This window comes from Rhinolophus ferrumequinum, chromosome 15 (assembly GCF_004115265.2).
Source record: "Rhinolophus ferrumequinum isolate MPI-CBG mRhiFer1 chromosome 15, mRhiFer1_v1.p, whole genome shotgun sequence".
Lineage (NCBI taxonomy): Eukaryota > Metazoa > Chordata > Mammalia > Chiroptera > Rhinolophidae > Rhinolophus > Rhinolophus ferrumequinum.
In genome coordinates this window covers 11,101,873-11,119,944 of record NC_046298.1, presented here as the reverse complement: position 1 = coordinate 11,119,944, position 18,072 = coordinate 11,101,873, and the positions used below count along the sequence as shown (strand labels likewise).

Sequence of the window (18,072 nt, the reverse complement as noted above, 5' to 3'; positions counted from 1 at the left end):
ATTCACTTCGTGGTTTGGGTGTATCGTTTTTAAATATCTTGCTAAGACTTTGTACAAGCTTTGGTCAATAAATCAAGGCAAAAAAATAGAACGTCACATATTAATAATCGTGTTTGCAATCTATATATCAAGTAGTTTCCCAGAAATTTTCTTTTCTTTTTTTTTTCAGCCTGCTTCTGATTTGACATGATTAGCTTGTTTTTAACCTGTCTTCCAACAGGCTTGTCCTGGGAGTAGAAGAAATGTGGCTCTATCATGGTCTAGTGTTTGCTTTTCTCTTGCATTATTGATATAACTTGAACTTCATGATTTCTTTGTACTAATCATTTTAACCGCTTTCCTGAGGTATCATTGACATACAATCAATTGCACATATTTATAGCGTACAATTTGATTAGTTTTGACATACGTGTACACTTGGGAAACCATCACCAGACTGTCTTGATTATGCAGCTTTATACTAAGTCTTGAAATCAGGTAGGGAAAGTCCTCCAATTTTATTCCTCTTTTTCAATGGAGTTTTGGCTATTCCAAGTCCTTTGAATTTCCATACGACTTTACAATCAGTTTGTCTGTTTCCACACACAAATAAAGACTGCTGGGATTTTGACTGAGATTGTATTGGATCTATAGATCAATGAGCGGTCAATTTACATCTGAGCAATTTTCAGTCTTCTTTACAAAATTTCTATTTTCCTATCAGGTATTGAGAAAGATGTATTAAAATCCATGGCTAAAATTGTGGATGTATCTCTTTATTGCAGTTCTATCAATTTCTAGTGTCGTGTACTTTTAAGATGTTATTAAGTGCATAAATATTTAAAGTGATTATGTCTGCTTGATAAACTGACCCTTTTATCATTATGAAATGACCTTTGTCTCAGCTAAGATTCTTTTCTCTGAAATCAACTTTGTCTGATTTTCCAAAGTCACTCCAGATTTCTTTTGATCAGTGTTAGCAGGGCTTATGTTTCCATTCTTTCACTTTTAATCTATTTGTTACTTTATATTTAAAGTACATTTCTTGTAGGCAGCATATATAACGCCTTGCCTTTTTATACAATCTAAAAACCTCTGCATTTTACTCGTATTTAGTGTATTTACATCTAATGCTATTATTCACACGACTAGGTTTTCTTCTTTCTATTTGTTTTCTATTAGTTCTATCTTTCCTGGTTTTTCTTTCCTCTTTTTATTCTGCCTTCTTTTGTATAAACTAAATATTTATCTGAATCTACTTTATCTCCTTTGTTGGTGTATTAGTCATAATTCCTTGTCTTGCTATTTTAGTGGGGTTCTTTTTTTATTGCTTTCGAGTTTATAGTGTTCACCTTTAATTTATCACAGTCTACCTTCAAGTGATAGGATACCACATCCTAAATAACATAATATCCTTATAATAGTACACTCTCTATTTTCTGCTTCCCCTGTTATGCTATTGCCATATATTTTTTACTAAACCCACACTATGTTGTTCTTTGTATTTGAACAATCAATGATCTTTTAAAGTTACTTAAAAGAAAAAATCTGCATTTGCCCGTATAGTTACATTTCCAGTGCTGTTCAAAGTTTTCCTAAAGCTCACAGATGCCCTATTCACTTTTTATTCTCTTTTGTCTCTGTTTAATTTTGTTTAGTTTCTGCTGTTAAGTCTTCCCGTGTTTACTAACCTTTTCTTCAGTAATGTCTAATCTGCTGTTAATCCCATCCAGTGTATTTTTTGTCTCATACACTGTGGTTTTCACCTCCAGAATTTCAATTTGGGTCTGTTCTATACCATCGATGTGTCTAATTAACTTTTACAATATATAGAATACAATTGTAATAAATGTTTAGGTGTCCTTGTCTGATAACTCTAATATATGTCACTTCTGAGTTGGTTTTGATTAAATGATTGTTTTCCTCACTATGGATCATATTTTCCTGCTTATTTGCCTGTCTGCTAAGTTTTTATTGAATGCCAGACATTGAGAATTTACCTTGATGGGTGCGGACGTTTTGTATGCCCATAAATATTCCTGAGCTTTGTTCTGGGATACAGCTGTCACTCCAAATGGTTTGATCTTTTTGGCTCTTTCTATTGAGATTCATCCTAGCACTGAAGCAATGCTCAGTCCAGAGGTGATTATTCCTCACTCCTGAAGTAAGACCCTCTATGTTCTCTACCAAATGTAGATTATGGTGGGTCCCATCAGCACTCCAAGATAGGCAGGACAGAAGCCAGTCCATTGGACAGCCTATGGAAATTTTGGACATGCAGTCCAACTTGCTCCCTCCCCAGGGAGGAGCTGGAATCCGGGGGTTTTTCGCCTGTTTGTTCTACATGGAGCACGAGGGAGAGGCTGTGGTGATTGCTTGCATGCTCATGCAAACCACCATCTTTGTTCTCACTGGCTTCCCGGTGCCTAGAATATGCCAGGTCCCATCAACACACTGAGACAGGTGAGATAGAAGCAGTACCTTGGACAGGCCCCAGAAAAGTTGGAATGTTGGACTCATGGTCCAACTTTTTCCCTCCCCAGGAAAAAGCTGGGAGCTGAGGGCTTCCTTCGGAATGTATGGTACTGTGCCAGGAACAGGGATTATGGTCAGAGAGTGTCTCAGATTTTCCTACCTGCTTTGACGTGGCTGGTTTCATGCTTGCCCAAGGTGCAGGAGCCTCTCAACTAGTTTCTGAATTTCTCATAAGTGGAATGTGTCTATATATGTTGTTGAATCACTGTATTCTTGGGAGGAAGGAGAGTCCACAGCTTTCCATTCCACCATCTTACTGATGTCACCCTCTCCTTCTCTCTTAAATGGTAATGTGGATCTTTTGTGTGATAGTCAACAAATGCACAGAAAACATTATGAACTGAGCTAAATGCTATGAAGCAACACGATGATTTTCACTTACAGCATCTAACCAAGGAAACTGATTGACTATATGAAAAGGAGACATTTGCTTGGGAAAGTTAATAGATGATGAGAAGAAGAAAATGTCTGCAAGAAAAAAGGTATTCCACTAAAGAACCTATAATAGGAAGAAGAATGAAGCATTGGAGCCTAGAAAAAGTCTGAGGCAGAATGGGGCTGGGAAGATAGCAGGAGTCTGATCACGCAGTTGGAAAACCTTTGTAAGTATTTTCAACTTTATTCTGAGAGCAATCAGAAACTACTACATGACTTTTTAGCAGAAATAAATCAGATTTGTTTTGAAAAGACTGGTTTTTGGTTCCTTCCAGAAAATCAAAAGGAAAGGGAAGATGCAGGATGGAAAATCTAGTTGTCCTATACCTAAATTAGCATGTTGGAAGGAGTCTCAAACAAATATGGAGCAGGAGAAGAAAATGCATCCACTATAGCTCACAGAACACGTTGGCTTGGGGTGCCCTTGCCATGGGCAGGTGACGCAAGGCAGTATCGTACGTGGTTAAAAGTGCCCTCGCTTTCAGAGTACGACAGACTTAGGTTCAATTCCTGACTTTGCCACTGACTAGTTCTAGACAAGTTAATTATCCCTGGTTTACAAATAAAGGCACTGAAGCTCAAAGAGGTTAATCATACCTATCTCACACAGTGGTAGAGTGATATGTAAACCTCTCAGTAGAATGCTAGCTCCATAATAAGTACACACACAAAAATGTTAGCTCTTAGAGGTAGTGGTATTATAATATATGTTGACTGAGAAAGATTAAATGATACATGCTCAGGTCGCACAACTGGTAGACATAAAACTGTTTTTAAAAAATTACCTCTTCAATTCGCATATACCACTTAGTATAAGAATTATACAGATTTATACCCCCACAAAAAATTCCAATTTCACACTCTGGCTCTAACATTAAAAATTGTCATTTCATATAGTGGCAGATGGGTAGTAGACTTACCAGGGTGATCATTTCATCATGTGTATACTATGTTGTATACCTGAAACTAATACAATATTGTATGTCAACTGTAATTGAAAATTCAATTTTTAAAAAAATCGCCATTTAAAAAAATGTTATTTTATTAAACGAGATTTTAGGCTATTGCCTTTTATTTCTGAATTTCCTAGCAAAAATTAAAAGATTATTTCATATAGAAATGTTAACATCTGTGGTACTACATGGCTATAAAAGTCTAGATTAAAGATTATGCTGAGAAACAGACTGTAGACCACAATATTATAAAGTCAAAATATTCTTCTGTCATGTGTTTTATTATCTATTATCACTTTGCTTTCGTTCTTTGACATGAGTTGATTGGGCCACAAAGTTGCAAAATAACCTGTTTGGCAACTTTAAATAGAGACATGGAGATTACACCTACATAAAATCCTTAAAAAGCTCATGTATATTCAATTGACCTAAGTCAATGCACATTACACTTTATTCTACAAATATGCTGACCATCATCGAATTGACCTTCAATAGAAGACTGAGGGGCGCCAACAGTTTCAGCTGGGGATCCTCCCCACTTTGCATCCATCTCATCTCTACGTAGCACATCCATTTCCTTGGCGATATTCCAGACATTGAATACTATGAAAAAATGTTTGGAATTAAAATGAGTGTCTTCTCTGATTAAAATCCCAATGATGTGCTTTTTAGGGAGAAATTTTTGAGTGTACTTACAATTGGATATATTTAAAGTTTCTTAATTCTTTACATTTCTTATCCTTGAACCAATGTAATGACAAAACTGAATGAGAACTAAAGAGCTCCCTTTTATTTGAGTGTAAGTATCAAATTCCTTGAAGATGAACAATGCCCAGATAATACCCTGTGTTTCCACTTCAATTCATTTTGCTGCCTCTTTAGACAAATCACAGAAAGCCAAAAATCTACCCTGTTTGTAATCAACAGCTCAGCCTCTAATACCATCAGTTTTCTCGGCAAATGTTGCCTAAGTACTTGAAAAATCATCTTAAAATATATTTTTCAAGTGGCAACCATAATTGGCGTAACATGACTTAGTCCAACTAACATTCAAACTGATGATGTTTATTTTGATCTTGTTCAGACACTCACCACACTCTTATGTGTAACATGAATATGGAAAAAGCTGATTAGTGGTAATGGGAAATCTAACTTTCGATGCTCACCCTGACCCTTGAATTTTCTTTTAGTTTGAAAAAGTAAGTTCAGCGATTCAAATGAGACTTAGGTAAAATGGGGTTATTAGTTGGACTAGGAGCTATCTAAGGAAGTTTTCACTTGATGTTTTATGAATCTCTGCCCAAGGTCATGTTGATAATAAGAAATATGTCCCTATAATGGGACTTAAAGCACATAAATATAGGCTATGCAAAGGTGATTCTAACCTTAAACTTATTTTTGTAAGCATAGTATGGGAGATACCAATATATTAATGTGGATGTTTCACAAGGTAGAATTTGAAGTGGACAGGTAATTATTTTTTTTCCTTCTGTTTTTGTTTTGTTTTGTTACCTCAGGTTTACACAGCTGAATTACACATGCTCCTCACTTGTTCTATGCAAAGCCCTTTTCTTGTTGTAGTTTCTTTTAATTTTCCCCTTTATCTTCAGCGCCCATTTCCTTTTTCCTCCCTGCTCACAGTCTTAATAGTATATGTAACTTTGTAAAACGTGTTATTTTATGTGTTTGTGTTTTCAGCTTACATAAATGATGCTTAATTTCCTTAATGTATAAATGATGCATTTAAAATCTCAAGCTTTTCTACACGTAGCCAGTTCACTGATTGTGCTATTTGATTTATTTTACCAGAAATAGGCGCATAGGTTACCTCAGATTTTTCACTATGGATCAACACAAAAACCATGTTAGCAGGGCTCGAAGAAGGAACAGTACGATCATCTTGAGCATATCCCCTTTACAGACTACGTGACATTGTAAATAGGGTCGTTAACCAGAAGTGAGTCTCCGGATCATGTCATTCTTGATTTCATTACTCACTGCCAAACTGCGCTCCAAAACAGCTGTGTCATTTTGTTTATACCGTTGCCAACAGTGGAACAAGGTCCGTATTTGTCCACATCTTCATCAAAATTTGTTACTTTCAGACTTTCTCTTGCATTTTTTAACATAATGGGTGAAATGGTATCTCATTGTTTTCATTTGCCTTTTTCCCATTGTAGTGAGCTTGAGTGTCTTTTCCTGTACTTGTTTGTCATTGTAATAGGATAAGTAGGCCACGCTGAAAAATGACGAAATTCAGCAAACTTTTAGCTTTTGTGTTGGACAACGTTCTGGGGAAACTCTCCTCCTGGGATATCTCTAGACAGCTTCCATCTCATGACTACTAGCTCAGCAGATGGCTCCAGTGCTGCCACGGAGGGGCAGAAAGAATGGAGGAGGCAGACCAGTTCGTTCTGGCCTTAGCCCAGGCGTGACATATGTCACTCAGAGACCGACAGCCAGAACAAGTTACTAAACTCCAAAGAAGCCTAGGAAATGTAGAAGACTGCATGAATATTTTGTGAGTACTGTCTGCTATAGCAATTTAAGTCTCCAACAAGTCTCTATGTTTTGGCTCGTCACAATACTTTTTGCACCTTTATAATAATATAAATAAATAAATAAATAAACAAATAAATAAATAAATAAAAACATGTAAGCAATGATCAAGGAATCAATTTTGTGTGTCACTGCCAGATGTAATTATGTCACTTCTCTGTTCACAAATTCCCCACTGGCTCATAGGCTAAACTCCTTGGCCCAGTTTTTCTCTCCAGTAATAGCAGATCAAATTTAGGATGACTTTTCAATCCCATAAATTTTTTATCAGTTTTTATTCAATCTTTGCGCAAATTGGAAGATAGTGATGGTTCCTTAGAAATTGGTATAGAAGTGAATGAAATTTAATAAGGCGCCTGACAGTTATGTGATTGTGATTTGTAGAACTTTCATTTTATAACCTTAAGCAATCGTGACCTCAGAAAAGAATAGATATAATGAGGGGATAAAAGAACGAATACGTTAATTCATCTTTGTTCTAGATTTCCTAACATCCTACTTGATAACTGCTCCATAAAAGTCTAAATTCATTTCTGAATTAAACTTGCACCAATTTTCTTTGGATCAAGTTGATTCATTGTCAAGACATTTCATATGCAATAAGCAAGAAAAGATGACAGGTAAATGGATTTTACATTGAGCACATTGACAGATAATAGGAAGGTATAGAAATAAACAAACAAAAAATAAGTGTCAGGGAGTCACTCAAGGAGTCACTCTCTCGGGGATTTGGAAGGTCCTTTTAACATACTGGGGTTTACCTTGAATCCCCAAGAGATGGCCCTGATTCTCTCAGTCAGAAAGAACACATTTGAAACTATGCTCTTTAATTATTTCAGTCTTGCACACAATACAAATAGCTCTTAGGGTGAGCTGAAGTATCTGGAAGTTTGTGGGCCTGCTTTTAAAAAAAAATATTTTACCTCTGCTAGATTTTGTAAAATGTCGTCACTTCAATTATTTTTGCCATAGCATTGGAGAAACAATGTTTCCTCTGATTAGCTTGACATGTGGTAATTTGGGTAGAGTTTAACTTTATTTTATCTTTGCCTCGAAAAAAATTGTCTCTCTGCCCTTGTTTATACAAAACGCTGTTATTTTTGCTCCTTTCATTTGTATAATCTGTGGCTTGGTTTCATCTTAAATGCTTGTAACTGGTACACTGAGGCAGGCTTTAACTGCATCAAACTCACAGCTAAGAGCAAAATGGTGTGCAGAAGAGAGATGTAGGATGACTCAGTACAAACATAACACTTGTTAAACAAAAGCTAAGGATATTTTTTTTAAATGCTCTGAAAGACAATGAACTAGCAAAGAATTTCCAACTTAAAAATAAAAGGAAAACTGAAGAGGAAACATTTCCAGTGCAACTTGGCTTAGTGTAAAGTTCCACCTTACACTGAAGAGTATTTCCTTACTCACAAATTTATATCTATAGGTTTAGATCAGAGGGCCTGTCCAATAATTTGATCTCACCCTAATAGGAAAAGCTCACAAGTGAAGTTATATGTCGTCCTTAAACAGTGTTGGCACATTATATGATGCTCAGAAATGGCAATTAGCCTTGAGAACATGTAAACACATACACTACTGTGAATTAAATGTGAATTTTCCCCTTAATGATGCTGTATTTCATTGGACTGTTCTGGAATAGATCATAGCATCAGGCAAAACCTACGGTTTAAAAGTCACCTTCAATTCACAAAGCTTATTTATTTTCTCTTTGCAACACACTTTATTTTGATTCTGTTGACTTACATTAAATTCTATTCAATATCAACATGGCCTTTCATGCATTATCTAGGCGGATTATTTCATATAAGGGTTTAGTATTGAGCAGAAAATAAAAGAGAACAGAGAACTTACTGAGTACCTACAGCTCGTCGGGCATTCTTTTAAGCCTTTTATATGTATTAACTCTCATAATCCTCACAATGATCAAAATTTACACCCATTTAATTTGCTAGTCTTGTATTTATACTTTTTACTTTTACGCTTTATTCTTTTTTATAAAATGAATAACATTCGTCACAGAAATTGTGGAAAGATATTCAGAGGAAACTACAAATCATCCACAATATACAGTCTAGATATTATCGCTATTAAGCTTCTATTCATTTTCCATGTGGAAGTCTTTGTTTTTAATGAAACTGGAATCACATAAGTTAGGCAGTTTCTTGCCCTTCAATTTTCACTGAAATTATATCATCAACACTTTCCTATGTCATTATAAATTCTCCATCCATGATTTTGAAGGGCCCATTATGTTTCATCATTTGGATGCACCATAATTAGTCTAACCTCTCTGGTATTTGGGGGGCATTTAATTTGCTTAGAACCTTAGCTTCTATGAAACCAGAATACATACACAATGGTAATACCGCGAACTGCTGTGGCCACGGCCTCCCTTTTGAGGTTATTGCTATAACCCAATTGAAATCTAAAGGTCAGCACAAGAAGTGAGTTAGCGGAGGATGAAAGGGTGGGGATAGTTTGGAGAGGGATTTAAGAGTCAGCAGGTATACAGTGTTCTGCTCTCTTATTTACTCTATTATTCCAGCCTAAATTTAAAAGGGGTTAGGTTCAAAACATTTAGGCATTTGTGTACTGGCCTCCAGATCTTCTGGAAGCCTAGTCAAATCTGCACACACCTCTGTAAACTCCTGATACAAATTCTTCTCTTTTGGTAATATGATTTCAGTTCGATCGTTTTACAACCTGCAACAAAAAGAGGCCTGATACATATGTACTAATGAACAAACATATTTAGTATCTATAACAAAGATGCAAATAGCCCTATTCTGCTCTGAGCAAACCACATGGGGATTGAAGGGAGTTAGTTTAGTTGAAACAGATATTGGAAAAGTAGAGTTCCTCCATCCCACAAGAGACAAGGACACGAAAATTCCCAAACTACTTCCTACGATGAAATCAAAGGAAATAGTTAGCTTTGCATAGTGACAGTTATCCATCAATGTTGAACATTGTCTTATATGAGAGGAAATAGATTTGTTTTGTGTGGTTGCATGGCTTAGAACCAATGAAATATACTTTTGTTTAATACAAGGAAGAGCATTTCAAAACAGTGGAATAAAAAATGGATCGAGCTACCTCAGAAAGTAGTAGGTTTTCTGTGACTGAAATATGTAAGTATATACTTAATAATCATTTGATGAATATGTAAAGTAGGGAAGTCAAAATATTGGTTTAAAAAATATCTGTTATGAGACATTCCAATTGACTTCCAAATTGGACATTTGTTTTCTTTTCTTATTATACTATAGTGTTAGAAAAAGAAGATCGATAACTTCTTAAAGCTTAAAAGGTTTTCTTGTTTATAGGTTTTCCAAATGAAAGCTGCCTGGCTTTTCTTAGAGGGGCCAGGACAAAAACTTGGTATGAATGTTACCAACTGATGAGCCACCAAGATTATATTTCCTAGAAAGTATGAGAAAGTGTCACTGAGAACACAAATTATGGTTTAGAGGGAAGGAAGTCATCCAGGGAGACAGTGTCAAGTCTGAGGGTGAGAAGAGACAAGAAATGTGAGAACTACTAACAGGATCAGGAAGGGATCCTTGAGGAAAAGTCGGAAAGCAGTGAAGAGCATGAGGCAAAGCTAGTGGGTCAGAAACAGCAGTGAACAATGACCAAGCGTCACCTTCTGTGATGCTTTATGCCAGGCAAGGGTCTTAAAAAGGCACAGTGGGGGGCTCCAAAACAGAGGAAACAGTTATGGAGAACATAGTATACTAGTATTTTTCATTTCAATCATTTACATGAAATTGCAAAGATAAATCTTAAGAATTTTGATACCCTAATGAACGCAGAATATATCACAGAAGTTCAAAATGCTCAGGAAAAATAAACAAATGCATTTCTTAAAATTTCAATGTAACTGCAAGCTCACTTCCAGAAATAAAAACCTCGATGAGGAAAAACAATCCCCCTTTAGTATTTGGCTCTTCTGTAGGATTTTAACTCTTTAGCTCTCAAGAAGGGACTCTGTTGTTAGAGGACAGTACAAGCTTCTTTCAGTCATGGGGAACCCAAAGCATTGCCATGGATTCCTGAGATACAGGCCAAGATCACGAGCTTTGCAATTATACAGGCATGAGGTCAAATTCTAGCTTTGCTTTTACTACGTTCCCTTGTGGAAAAAGGTATGACTTCTCTGTCCTTCAACTTTCTTGCTTGCAAACTGAAAGCTGTTCTGAGGGTTAAATGAGAAAATATATTTGGTGAATTTAGTACAGTTCTTAGAACATTAGAAGTGTGCATTATAAGTGTGGCTATGGTTATAAGTTCTTTAAAGTTCTGGTGCATGCATCTGTTCATTAATTACAAGTTTACTGGCCTAATCTATTCAGCTTGGCCTAATCTATTCAGCATCCCCATGAAAGAGGCTAGAGATTGTCACAAAAATCCAGGCACAAGGGGAAATGGTGATGGCATCCAAATGAGAAGGAAGACCCTAAGTTAGAATTTGGAGTTGTGACAAATGTTTCATTCTGCTTCTGGAGGAGAACAACCAAAATGGTCTTTGTTGTAAACAAATATCTGTAGGTTTCAATTCGGGAGTGTGAAGTGAGTGATGGTGTCATCCAAGGGTTCATTTGTATAAACCAACAGCCCAACAGGAGAATTTGGGCTTCTCCGGACCTGCTGGCCTTCCTCCAAACCTGACACTGACAATTGAGTTAAATAGCAGCCAAATTGATTTCATTCAGCTCATTTATTTGGATGAAATGTCTTCTAACTTAAGCTTCTCAGGATTAAGACAGTCACTTTACTTCATTTACAGCTCTGCCAGCCTGACAACATACCAAAGACACAGCAAGACTTGGCACTTGACCAGGAAAATTGGGCCCGTGTTGGATCAATTTTCAAAACATATTTTCAAATTGCAATGAATCCATGGTACACTTCCTGGCATAAAAATGATTGCAAGGGACTCATAAATAGGAAACTTGGGAGCAGAGAAAGATGGCAAAAGTAGAATGGGATGTGAGTGAAAATTCTTGACCTTCCAAAGAAGGTGGGATGAAAGAGTGCGGGGTGGAAAAGAGACACTTCAGCAAGAGAAAGAAGTGCACGGCCAAAATCCCGCTCCCTCAACCACCATAGCATCTATAAATTACTAGAATGACAGCAATGTAAATAAATTTTAAAATATCTAGTTCGATTTCTATATGACAGATTAAAATATGAAGCCCCAAGAAGTAAAATGATCCACTACTTAAGTGTATATCAATCTTCTGACAGAACCAGAGACAGAATCATGGTTTCTTCCCTTCCATGCCATTTCCACTACGCCATTTAACTCCATCATGAAGACCAGACCTTAGAAATGCACCTTCAGGAAAAAATAGAGCATAGACACTACTGGTTAGGCATTAACACCAGCAACAAACCAACCTAGATCTGATTTTTTTGTTTTAAATCATTACTAGTTGTGCAGCTTATCTTTTCTGAATGCTGCTTTGGTTTTTGTTTTCTCATTATTTCTAAAAGAAATGTGTATTAGTTGGTTGGAGAGTAGTGAGATAAATACACCCATCTCATCCACTTTTCGTTGTTGTAATATAAATTATATAACACATATAAGGCACTTAGTATAGTCCCAGGCACACAGAGGGTATCTAGGAAAAGGCAGGTCTTATTATGAAGGTCAGAGTTTTGAATATATCTTCCTAATCAGACCTTTGGATCTGACAGATCCACTTTATTCTGAGATAAACACTGCACACCTTCACTACACAAGAAGGTAAATCGGATTATGTTCACCGACTAACTACACAGGGCATCACCAATACGATATAGTCATTTTCCTACTCAGAGGAGGTGCTGACACTGACTGAACCAAATGTTTGATGTTACATAATGTTACGTAAGTGTTTGGTTGGATTTTTTTTTTAAGTATATGAAAGCAAAGTTTTCAGAAATGACCTGAGGAAACACACAGAAAAGTGCTGGAGCGGAACATGACCCGTTCAGGTCCACCAGAGTCATGCTTGGTGATGATCAGGCAGAAAACTGAAGGGCAGGAATCTTCCAGCCTCCTTGTGAGCCTTCATAGCTAAACTACGTGTTTGTGGTGTCAAATAAGACAATCGGAGTTAAACGTGCAAGTAAAAAGAACTTCGGTCAATGAATACTCTCTTGAAGGAAGAGGTCATTAAGTCCAACCACTGCAATTTTAGCCAATCTAGACTCTAAATCAGAATTAAATGCACGCCAGGGAAGTATAGATTTTGTTTGTTGTTGCTGATTTTTTTTTTCTTTCAGTGCAAACTTGGAAGAACAAAAGGAACTGAAGGCAAAATACTTCCACTTTTGGCACTATATTCCTGTTTCTCATTTGGAGAAGGATCCTGAAGGAGCTATGCCAATGTATTCCCCAGAGCTAAGCCACAAAATTGTCACGGACAGAACTAAACTACAAAAGCTTATGTACTGGGGAGACGGTTAGAGAAATTGCTCTCGATAGACATGGAGTGTTCTCTTTTAAGTATTTAAAGATGATAGGTAAGAGAGGAAAAGGATGTGTACAAACTTTAATAGTGTTCTTAATATTCTGCATTTTTAGAAGTCAAGGTGAGACAGAGGCAGGGGACAACAAATTTGCCAATGGCTCTGTTCTGAATGACAGTGTAAAATGGCTTCCAAATCCCCTCAACTCTTTGCCTTTTCCATCCACCAAGGTCAAAGATCCACTCTCTGAACCTTCCATCTCTGTCCCCCTAACTTAACTTCTCATAACATCCATTTTTGTAGCCTGGTGATGGAACAAATCCAACAAAAGTAAAAAGCCCCACCTTGTATTCTCTATAAACTTGCTATTTAAAGTGGGGTTCTAGGAATCACTTGGCAGCTTGTCAGAAATACAGATTCTCTGGCCCCACTCCAGATGTTGTGAATCGAATCGGCATTTTAACAAGACCCTCCCAGGTGATCCGACACACGTGAAAGACTAAAAAGCACTATTCTAGATGTTTCCATCATCAAGAAAAACACAGCAAAGTCTTCTGCCTGTTCCACTATTGGGTCCTAACAGAGCATTGGCAGCCCAAATTGCACAGTGATTATTTGTTAATCGTCAGGCATTAGATGAGCCCAGCAAGCATTCTGATTCAAATGCATCCAAAATGACTTTGCTCATCAGTAAGAGCACAATGTGTGAGTTTACACCTAGTTCTGGGAACCGTACCTATTAATCATCTCCTAAGTGGAGAGGCCTGCAAATGAGAGGCTGTGTGTTCTTGATGACCATGCTTTGATGGTCTGTTCGCACCCATGGTCTAAATTCTGAACTAAGCTTCCAATAACAGGGCTATTTTTCCTGTAGTCAGCTTGTGCCAGCAACCCTCTTTCTTACTCACTAACACTAGCTTTTCACTCCTCAAAACATCTATTTTACCTTATACAGGACATGTGTAGGATTTGCCCATGAGCTTCAACCATGCGTATATTGCAGGTGTCTATGAGGGAAAAGCACTCTGGGGAAAAATCCCAATGCTTATTGCATACAGAAGTCATTAATCATACATTCCTACATTTTTTTCTTGAATGGTAAACATTTCTTTTTTTCTTTCTCTCTTTTTTTTCTTTCCAGCTTTCCTTGAATAATAAGTATTTCTTGAACGGTTTTTATATGCCATGTCAGAAACAAGACACATTGTTGGGGAGATAGGACAAATTAACAGATCATTGTGCACTAATTAGGGAAAGTTTAGGGTGAGGTAGGTACAGAAAAGATTGTCTCATAAAATTCTCAAAGAACAAAGCACGTTACCTAGAGAACATGATGTTTAGGTCAATGTGGACAAATAGCAACTACATGATGAACATAGAAAGGAAACAAAAGAATGAACCAGATGGGGGGGACGGGAGGGATGTACAAAGGCCTAGAAGGAAGAGGAGACATAACACAGCTGGGGAGCGAAACGGAGTAGCCCCTATGTCTGCAGGACAGCATGCGGTCACTGACAAGGGGCACAAAGGACGAAATCAGAGGGGGAAACAGGGGACATGGTCAAGCCATGTTGACGAGTTTGGACATTGAATACCAGTGGAGTTGGAGAATCAGACTCACTTCTTGGATGTCTTTGGTGGCAGTTTGGGGAATCGGTTGCGGTAGGACAAGACTACAGGTAAGGGGACTAGTTAAGAGATGCACAGGTACAGAGGTGAGGAGGGCTCTGGACATCTGCCTGCAGAGCTGCTACTTAAGGCTCAGCACACAAGAGCAGTCATAACGAGATGAAGCAGAGGTTCTGAAGCCCTCTTCAGAGGGATGTGATTAGTGCATCCCCCGAAGGGATCAGACAAAGTCAGGATGGAAAGGGAAAAAAAACAACAATGAGCACGATGAAGAAAAGGGAGAAAGAACATGGTGACACAGGGCAATTCAGGGTCCAAGATCACTACTGTTCTTCTTCTCCAGGCTGCAGGAGACCTTTAAAGAGGGCAAACAGGGATGAAGAAGACAACCATTTAATTTTTTTACTACCACCTGTCGTCATTACCAAAGGGTAATTTGAAGCATTTAGTAAAAAAGACACACAAACACACCACATACCAAATTTGATGGAAATACAGTAATAGACAATGGATGAGCCTGTCCTGGAACACATAGACAAACGCAACATATTGAAAAGCCACAGATGATGAAAGTTTTGGTTCCAGTTATTCAAATGTTTGAAACTTACATCTTAATGTGAGAGTAGAACATAATAAAACCAAAAAAAAAAAAATTAAGCATTTGGACATAGTTGTTAAGGTTGGAAGGTGGTGAGAAAATCCTTGATTTTGCACAATAAAAATTATCTATGAATTGAATTTTGGGCTATTAACCAAATGTTAAATACATCTTAATGGCATAAAAGACTTCTATCATTAATTAACCCTTTGGTTATAAATTCTCTTCATTCACACTCTCCCATGCTGAATGATCAGACCAACGTGAGTGACAGTGTGTGTGTGTGTGTGTTTGTGTGTGTGTGTGTGTGTGTGTGTGTGTGTGTGTGTGTTTCTTACAGCAGAGAACAACTGTCTTGAAAGAGTTCTACTTGCTGGGAGGTAAATAAATTTCAAATCCAACATTCTGTAACTCTAGACACTATCTCCTTGGTGACATAATAAAAACATGATTTTTGTTCTACTGCCTTAAAATATTGTGAACTATTTCAGTAAGTTTTAAGAGTTAAATCTCATCCATCGTGGCTTGGCACCACACAGACAAAACAATAGATTAGTCTTTTGAAGTGCTTAACTAAGTGCTTTAAGCCACCCAGTTTGTGGTAATTTGTTACAGAAGCCCTAGGAAACTAATGCAATCTTTTTACTATTGTATTGAATCAATCAAATACAATCTTCTAGAGAATTTCTGAAACACCCACTGTCCTGACATTGAGAATGAACACTTCAGAGTCTACAGAGTAGACAAAGTACTGGAGGGTCCAACCCTGATCACAGTAGGACTTTTACTGAGTGGCAAACAGAAAGTATTAAATGCTTGATTAGAAGTTCTATGTCACCAATAATGAATGCAAAAAAAAAAAAAAAAGCCAGAGGAATGCTCTCTCTCACATCTTGTCCTCTCTTCTCTGTCATTGTAGAACACGCAAATTCCCATTCTACACTGGAGACCCCAAAACAGCTTTGCAACTGGGTTTTCCTTACTGAAAACAAGGAAAGTAACTGATTCATTTGTTCTGTTGAGTATTTTCTTACTAAAATCACTTCCTTAACAGATTGCTTTATAATGCGCCAGCTTCAGATCAGACTTTGAGCCTGACATACCTGGGTTCCTCCCCTTTCCACCCTTATGACGTCAGGTCAGTCATGGAAACCTCTGAGCCTCAGCCTTCTCAACTATGACATGGGAATAAAAATATCCATTTCTTGGATAGTTAAAAAAAAGTAAAACACAGAAAAGTATCTGGTACATAGTACACTTTCAAACATTAAATCTCGTTTTCCTGTTCTCCTGTCTCCTTGTTTATGTTCTAATTAATCTTTGGCTTGTGCTTGCAGGAGTATCGCTAATGGATTATAAATCCTCTAAAAGCAAGAACTATACCAATGGGATTCCAAGAAAAGAGTCTTTGATTAGCATTCAGATTTAGGCCTAGGAGTGCAAAATCACCTTGATGAAGCCAATTGCCCTCTCTGTGTTGCCATTTCCACAAGTATAAGAGGTTATTTAACCACATGGATCACCCAACTCTAAAATGTCATGTTAACACCTATTTTTTACCTCTTTAACGACTCTACTGAGCAGGCAGTAGGCATTCAATTAATGCTTGCTGACTGCTAAATAAATGTACTCAATATGATAGGCTTAATGACAATAGACACTGGGTAGTAATAAAACTACATGTAAGGCAAATCATTCCTAATTTTAACCAAATATTTTGAAGAGAATAGGAAAATAAAACAAAATTTCTCTTTGGGATTTAGAAGATGGAAAATTGTGACTAACACAATTTTCTCCTAAAGTGGGTTTGGAAACAGTCCAGTATCTCCAGCTTCTTTTTGCTCCCAGTGATATCATTGATGTATTTTTCATGTTGGAATTCAATTGCTATTCATCTTGGAGAATTACACATGAGGAAACAATGGAGAATTCCTAAAGGTTATAAAATCTTACAAAGTTCTTATAGACTATGACCTCACATTAACTTCTGAAATAGTAATCGGAGACCTGGTGTATTTTCTTAGTGGTTATTTTTTATTGAGTTTTAGTTTATATGGAATTAAGTGCTCATATTTTAAGTGCATATTTCAACATGTTTTGACAACATATGAGTATATACCTTTATAACACCAAGAGTTTATTCCTTTTCATTGCTGACTAGTATGCTACTGTATGAAAATACCACAATTTGTATGTCCCCTCATCTGCTGATGGACAGCTGAGTTGTTTCCAGCTTTAGGCTTTTATAAATAAAGCTGAGATGACAATCCTTGCCCATTGTGGACATGTTTTATATGTCTCATCGGTAAATAACCAGAAGTGAAATTGCTGGGTCATAGGGCAGATATACGTATGTCCCAATGCATTTTTCTTATTTTATTCCTAAGGGTGAAGCTCACAAAACATTCTTCCTTCTTCTGGCATCCATCCCATTATGGGAAAGTTCATATTACTCTCCAAAAATAAGCAATATGTATTATATTTAGCACTCATTATGTGCCAGGACCATAAGCTTTCTGCATGCATTATCTCATCTCATCTTAACAACACCCCGTAATTACCACTATTTGCAAACACCTTAGGAGGTTAATAAGGGATGTTGACCTTGTGTAAGAGTCAGGACCCAATAGAAAATAACTCCAGAAACTGCATTCTTACCCATGATACGATAGTACCTCTTTTCTTTCACAAAATCTTTTCTTCTCAGCAAGAACTACTGAGTCTTTTGGCAAAACAATGAGTTCTTTCTCAACTAAGTGGGAATGTTTCGTCCCATGGAGCCTCCACTGAAAGGTGCCAAGAAACCTGACCCACAAAAAGTCATTTACTCCCCCATCTACTGTGGTTCCCAAGTGAGAGATTGCGGAAGTGCTGACTGCTCAGTAGGGCACCTAATCCCTCTGACAAGAG

At 37.2% G+C, this 18,072-nt stretch overlaps 1 pseudogene; it reads left to right on the top strand.

The window, feature by feature from the left end:
* The first annotated feature begins 17,936 nt into the window (after positions 1-17,936).
* LOC117034759 (Y-box-binding protein 1-like) overlaps positions 17,937-18,072 on the top strand; it is a 40,013-nt pseudogene continuing 39,877 nt past the window's right edge.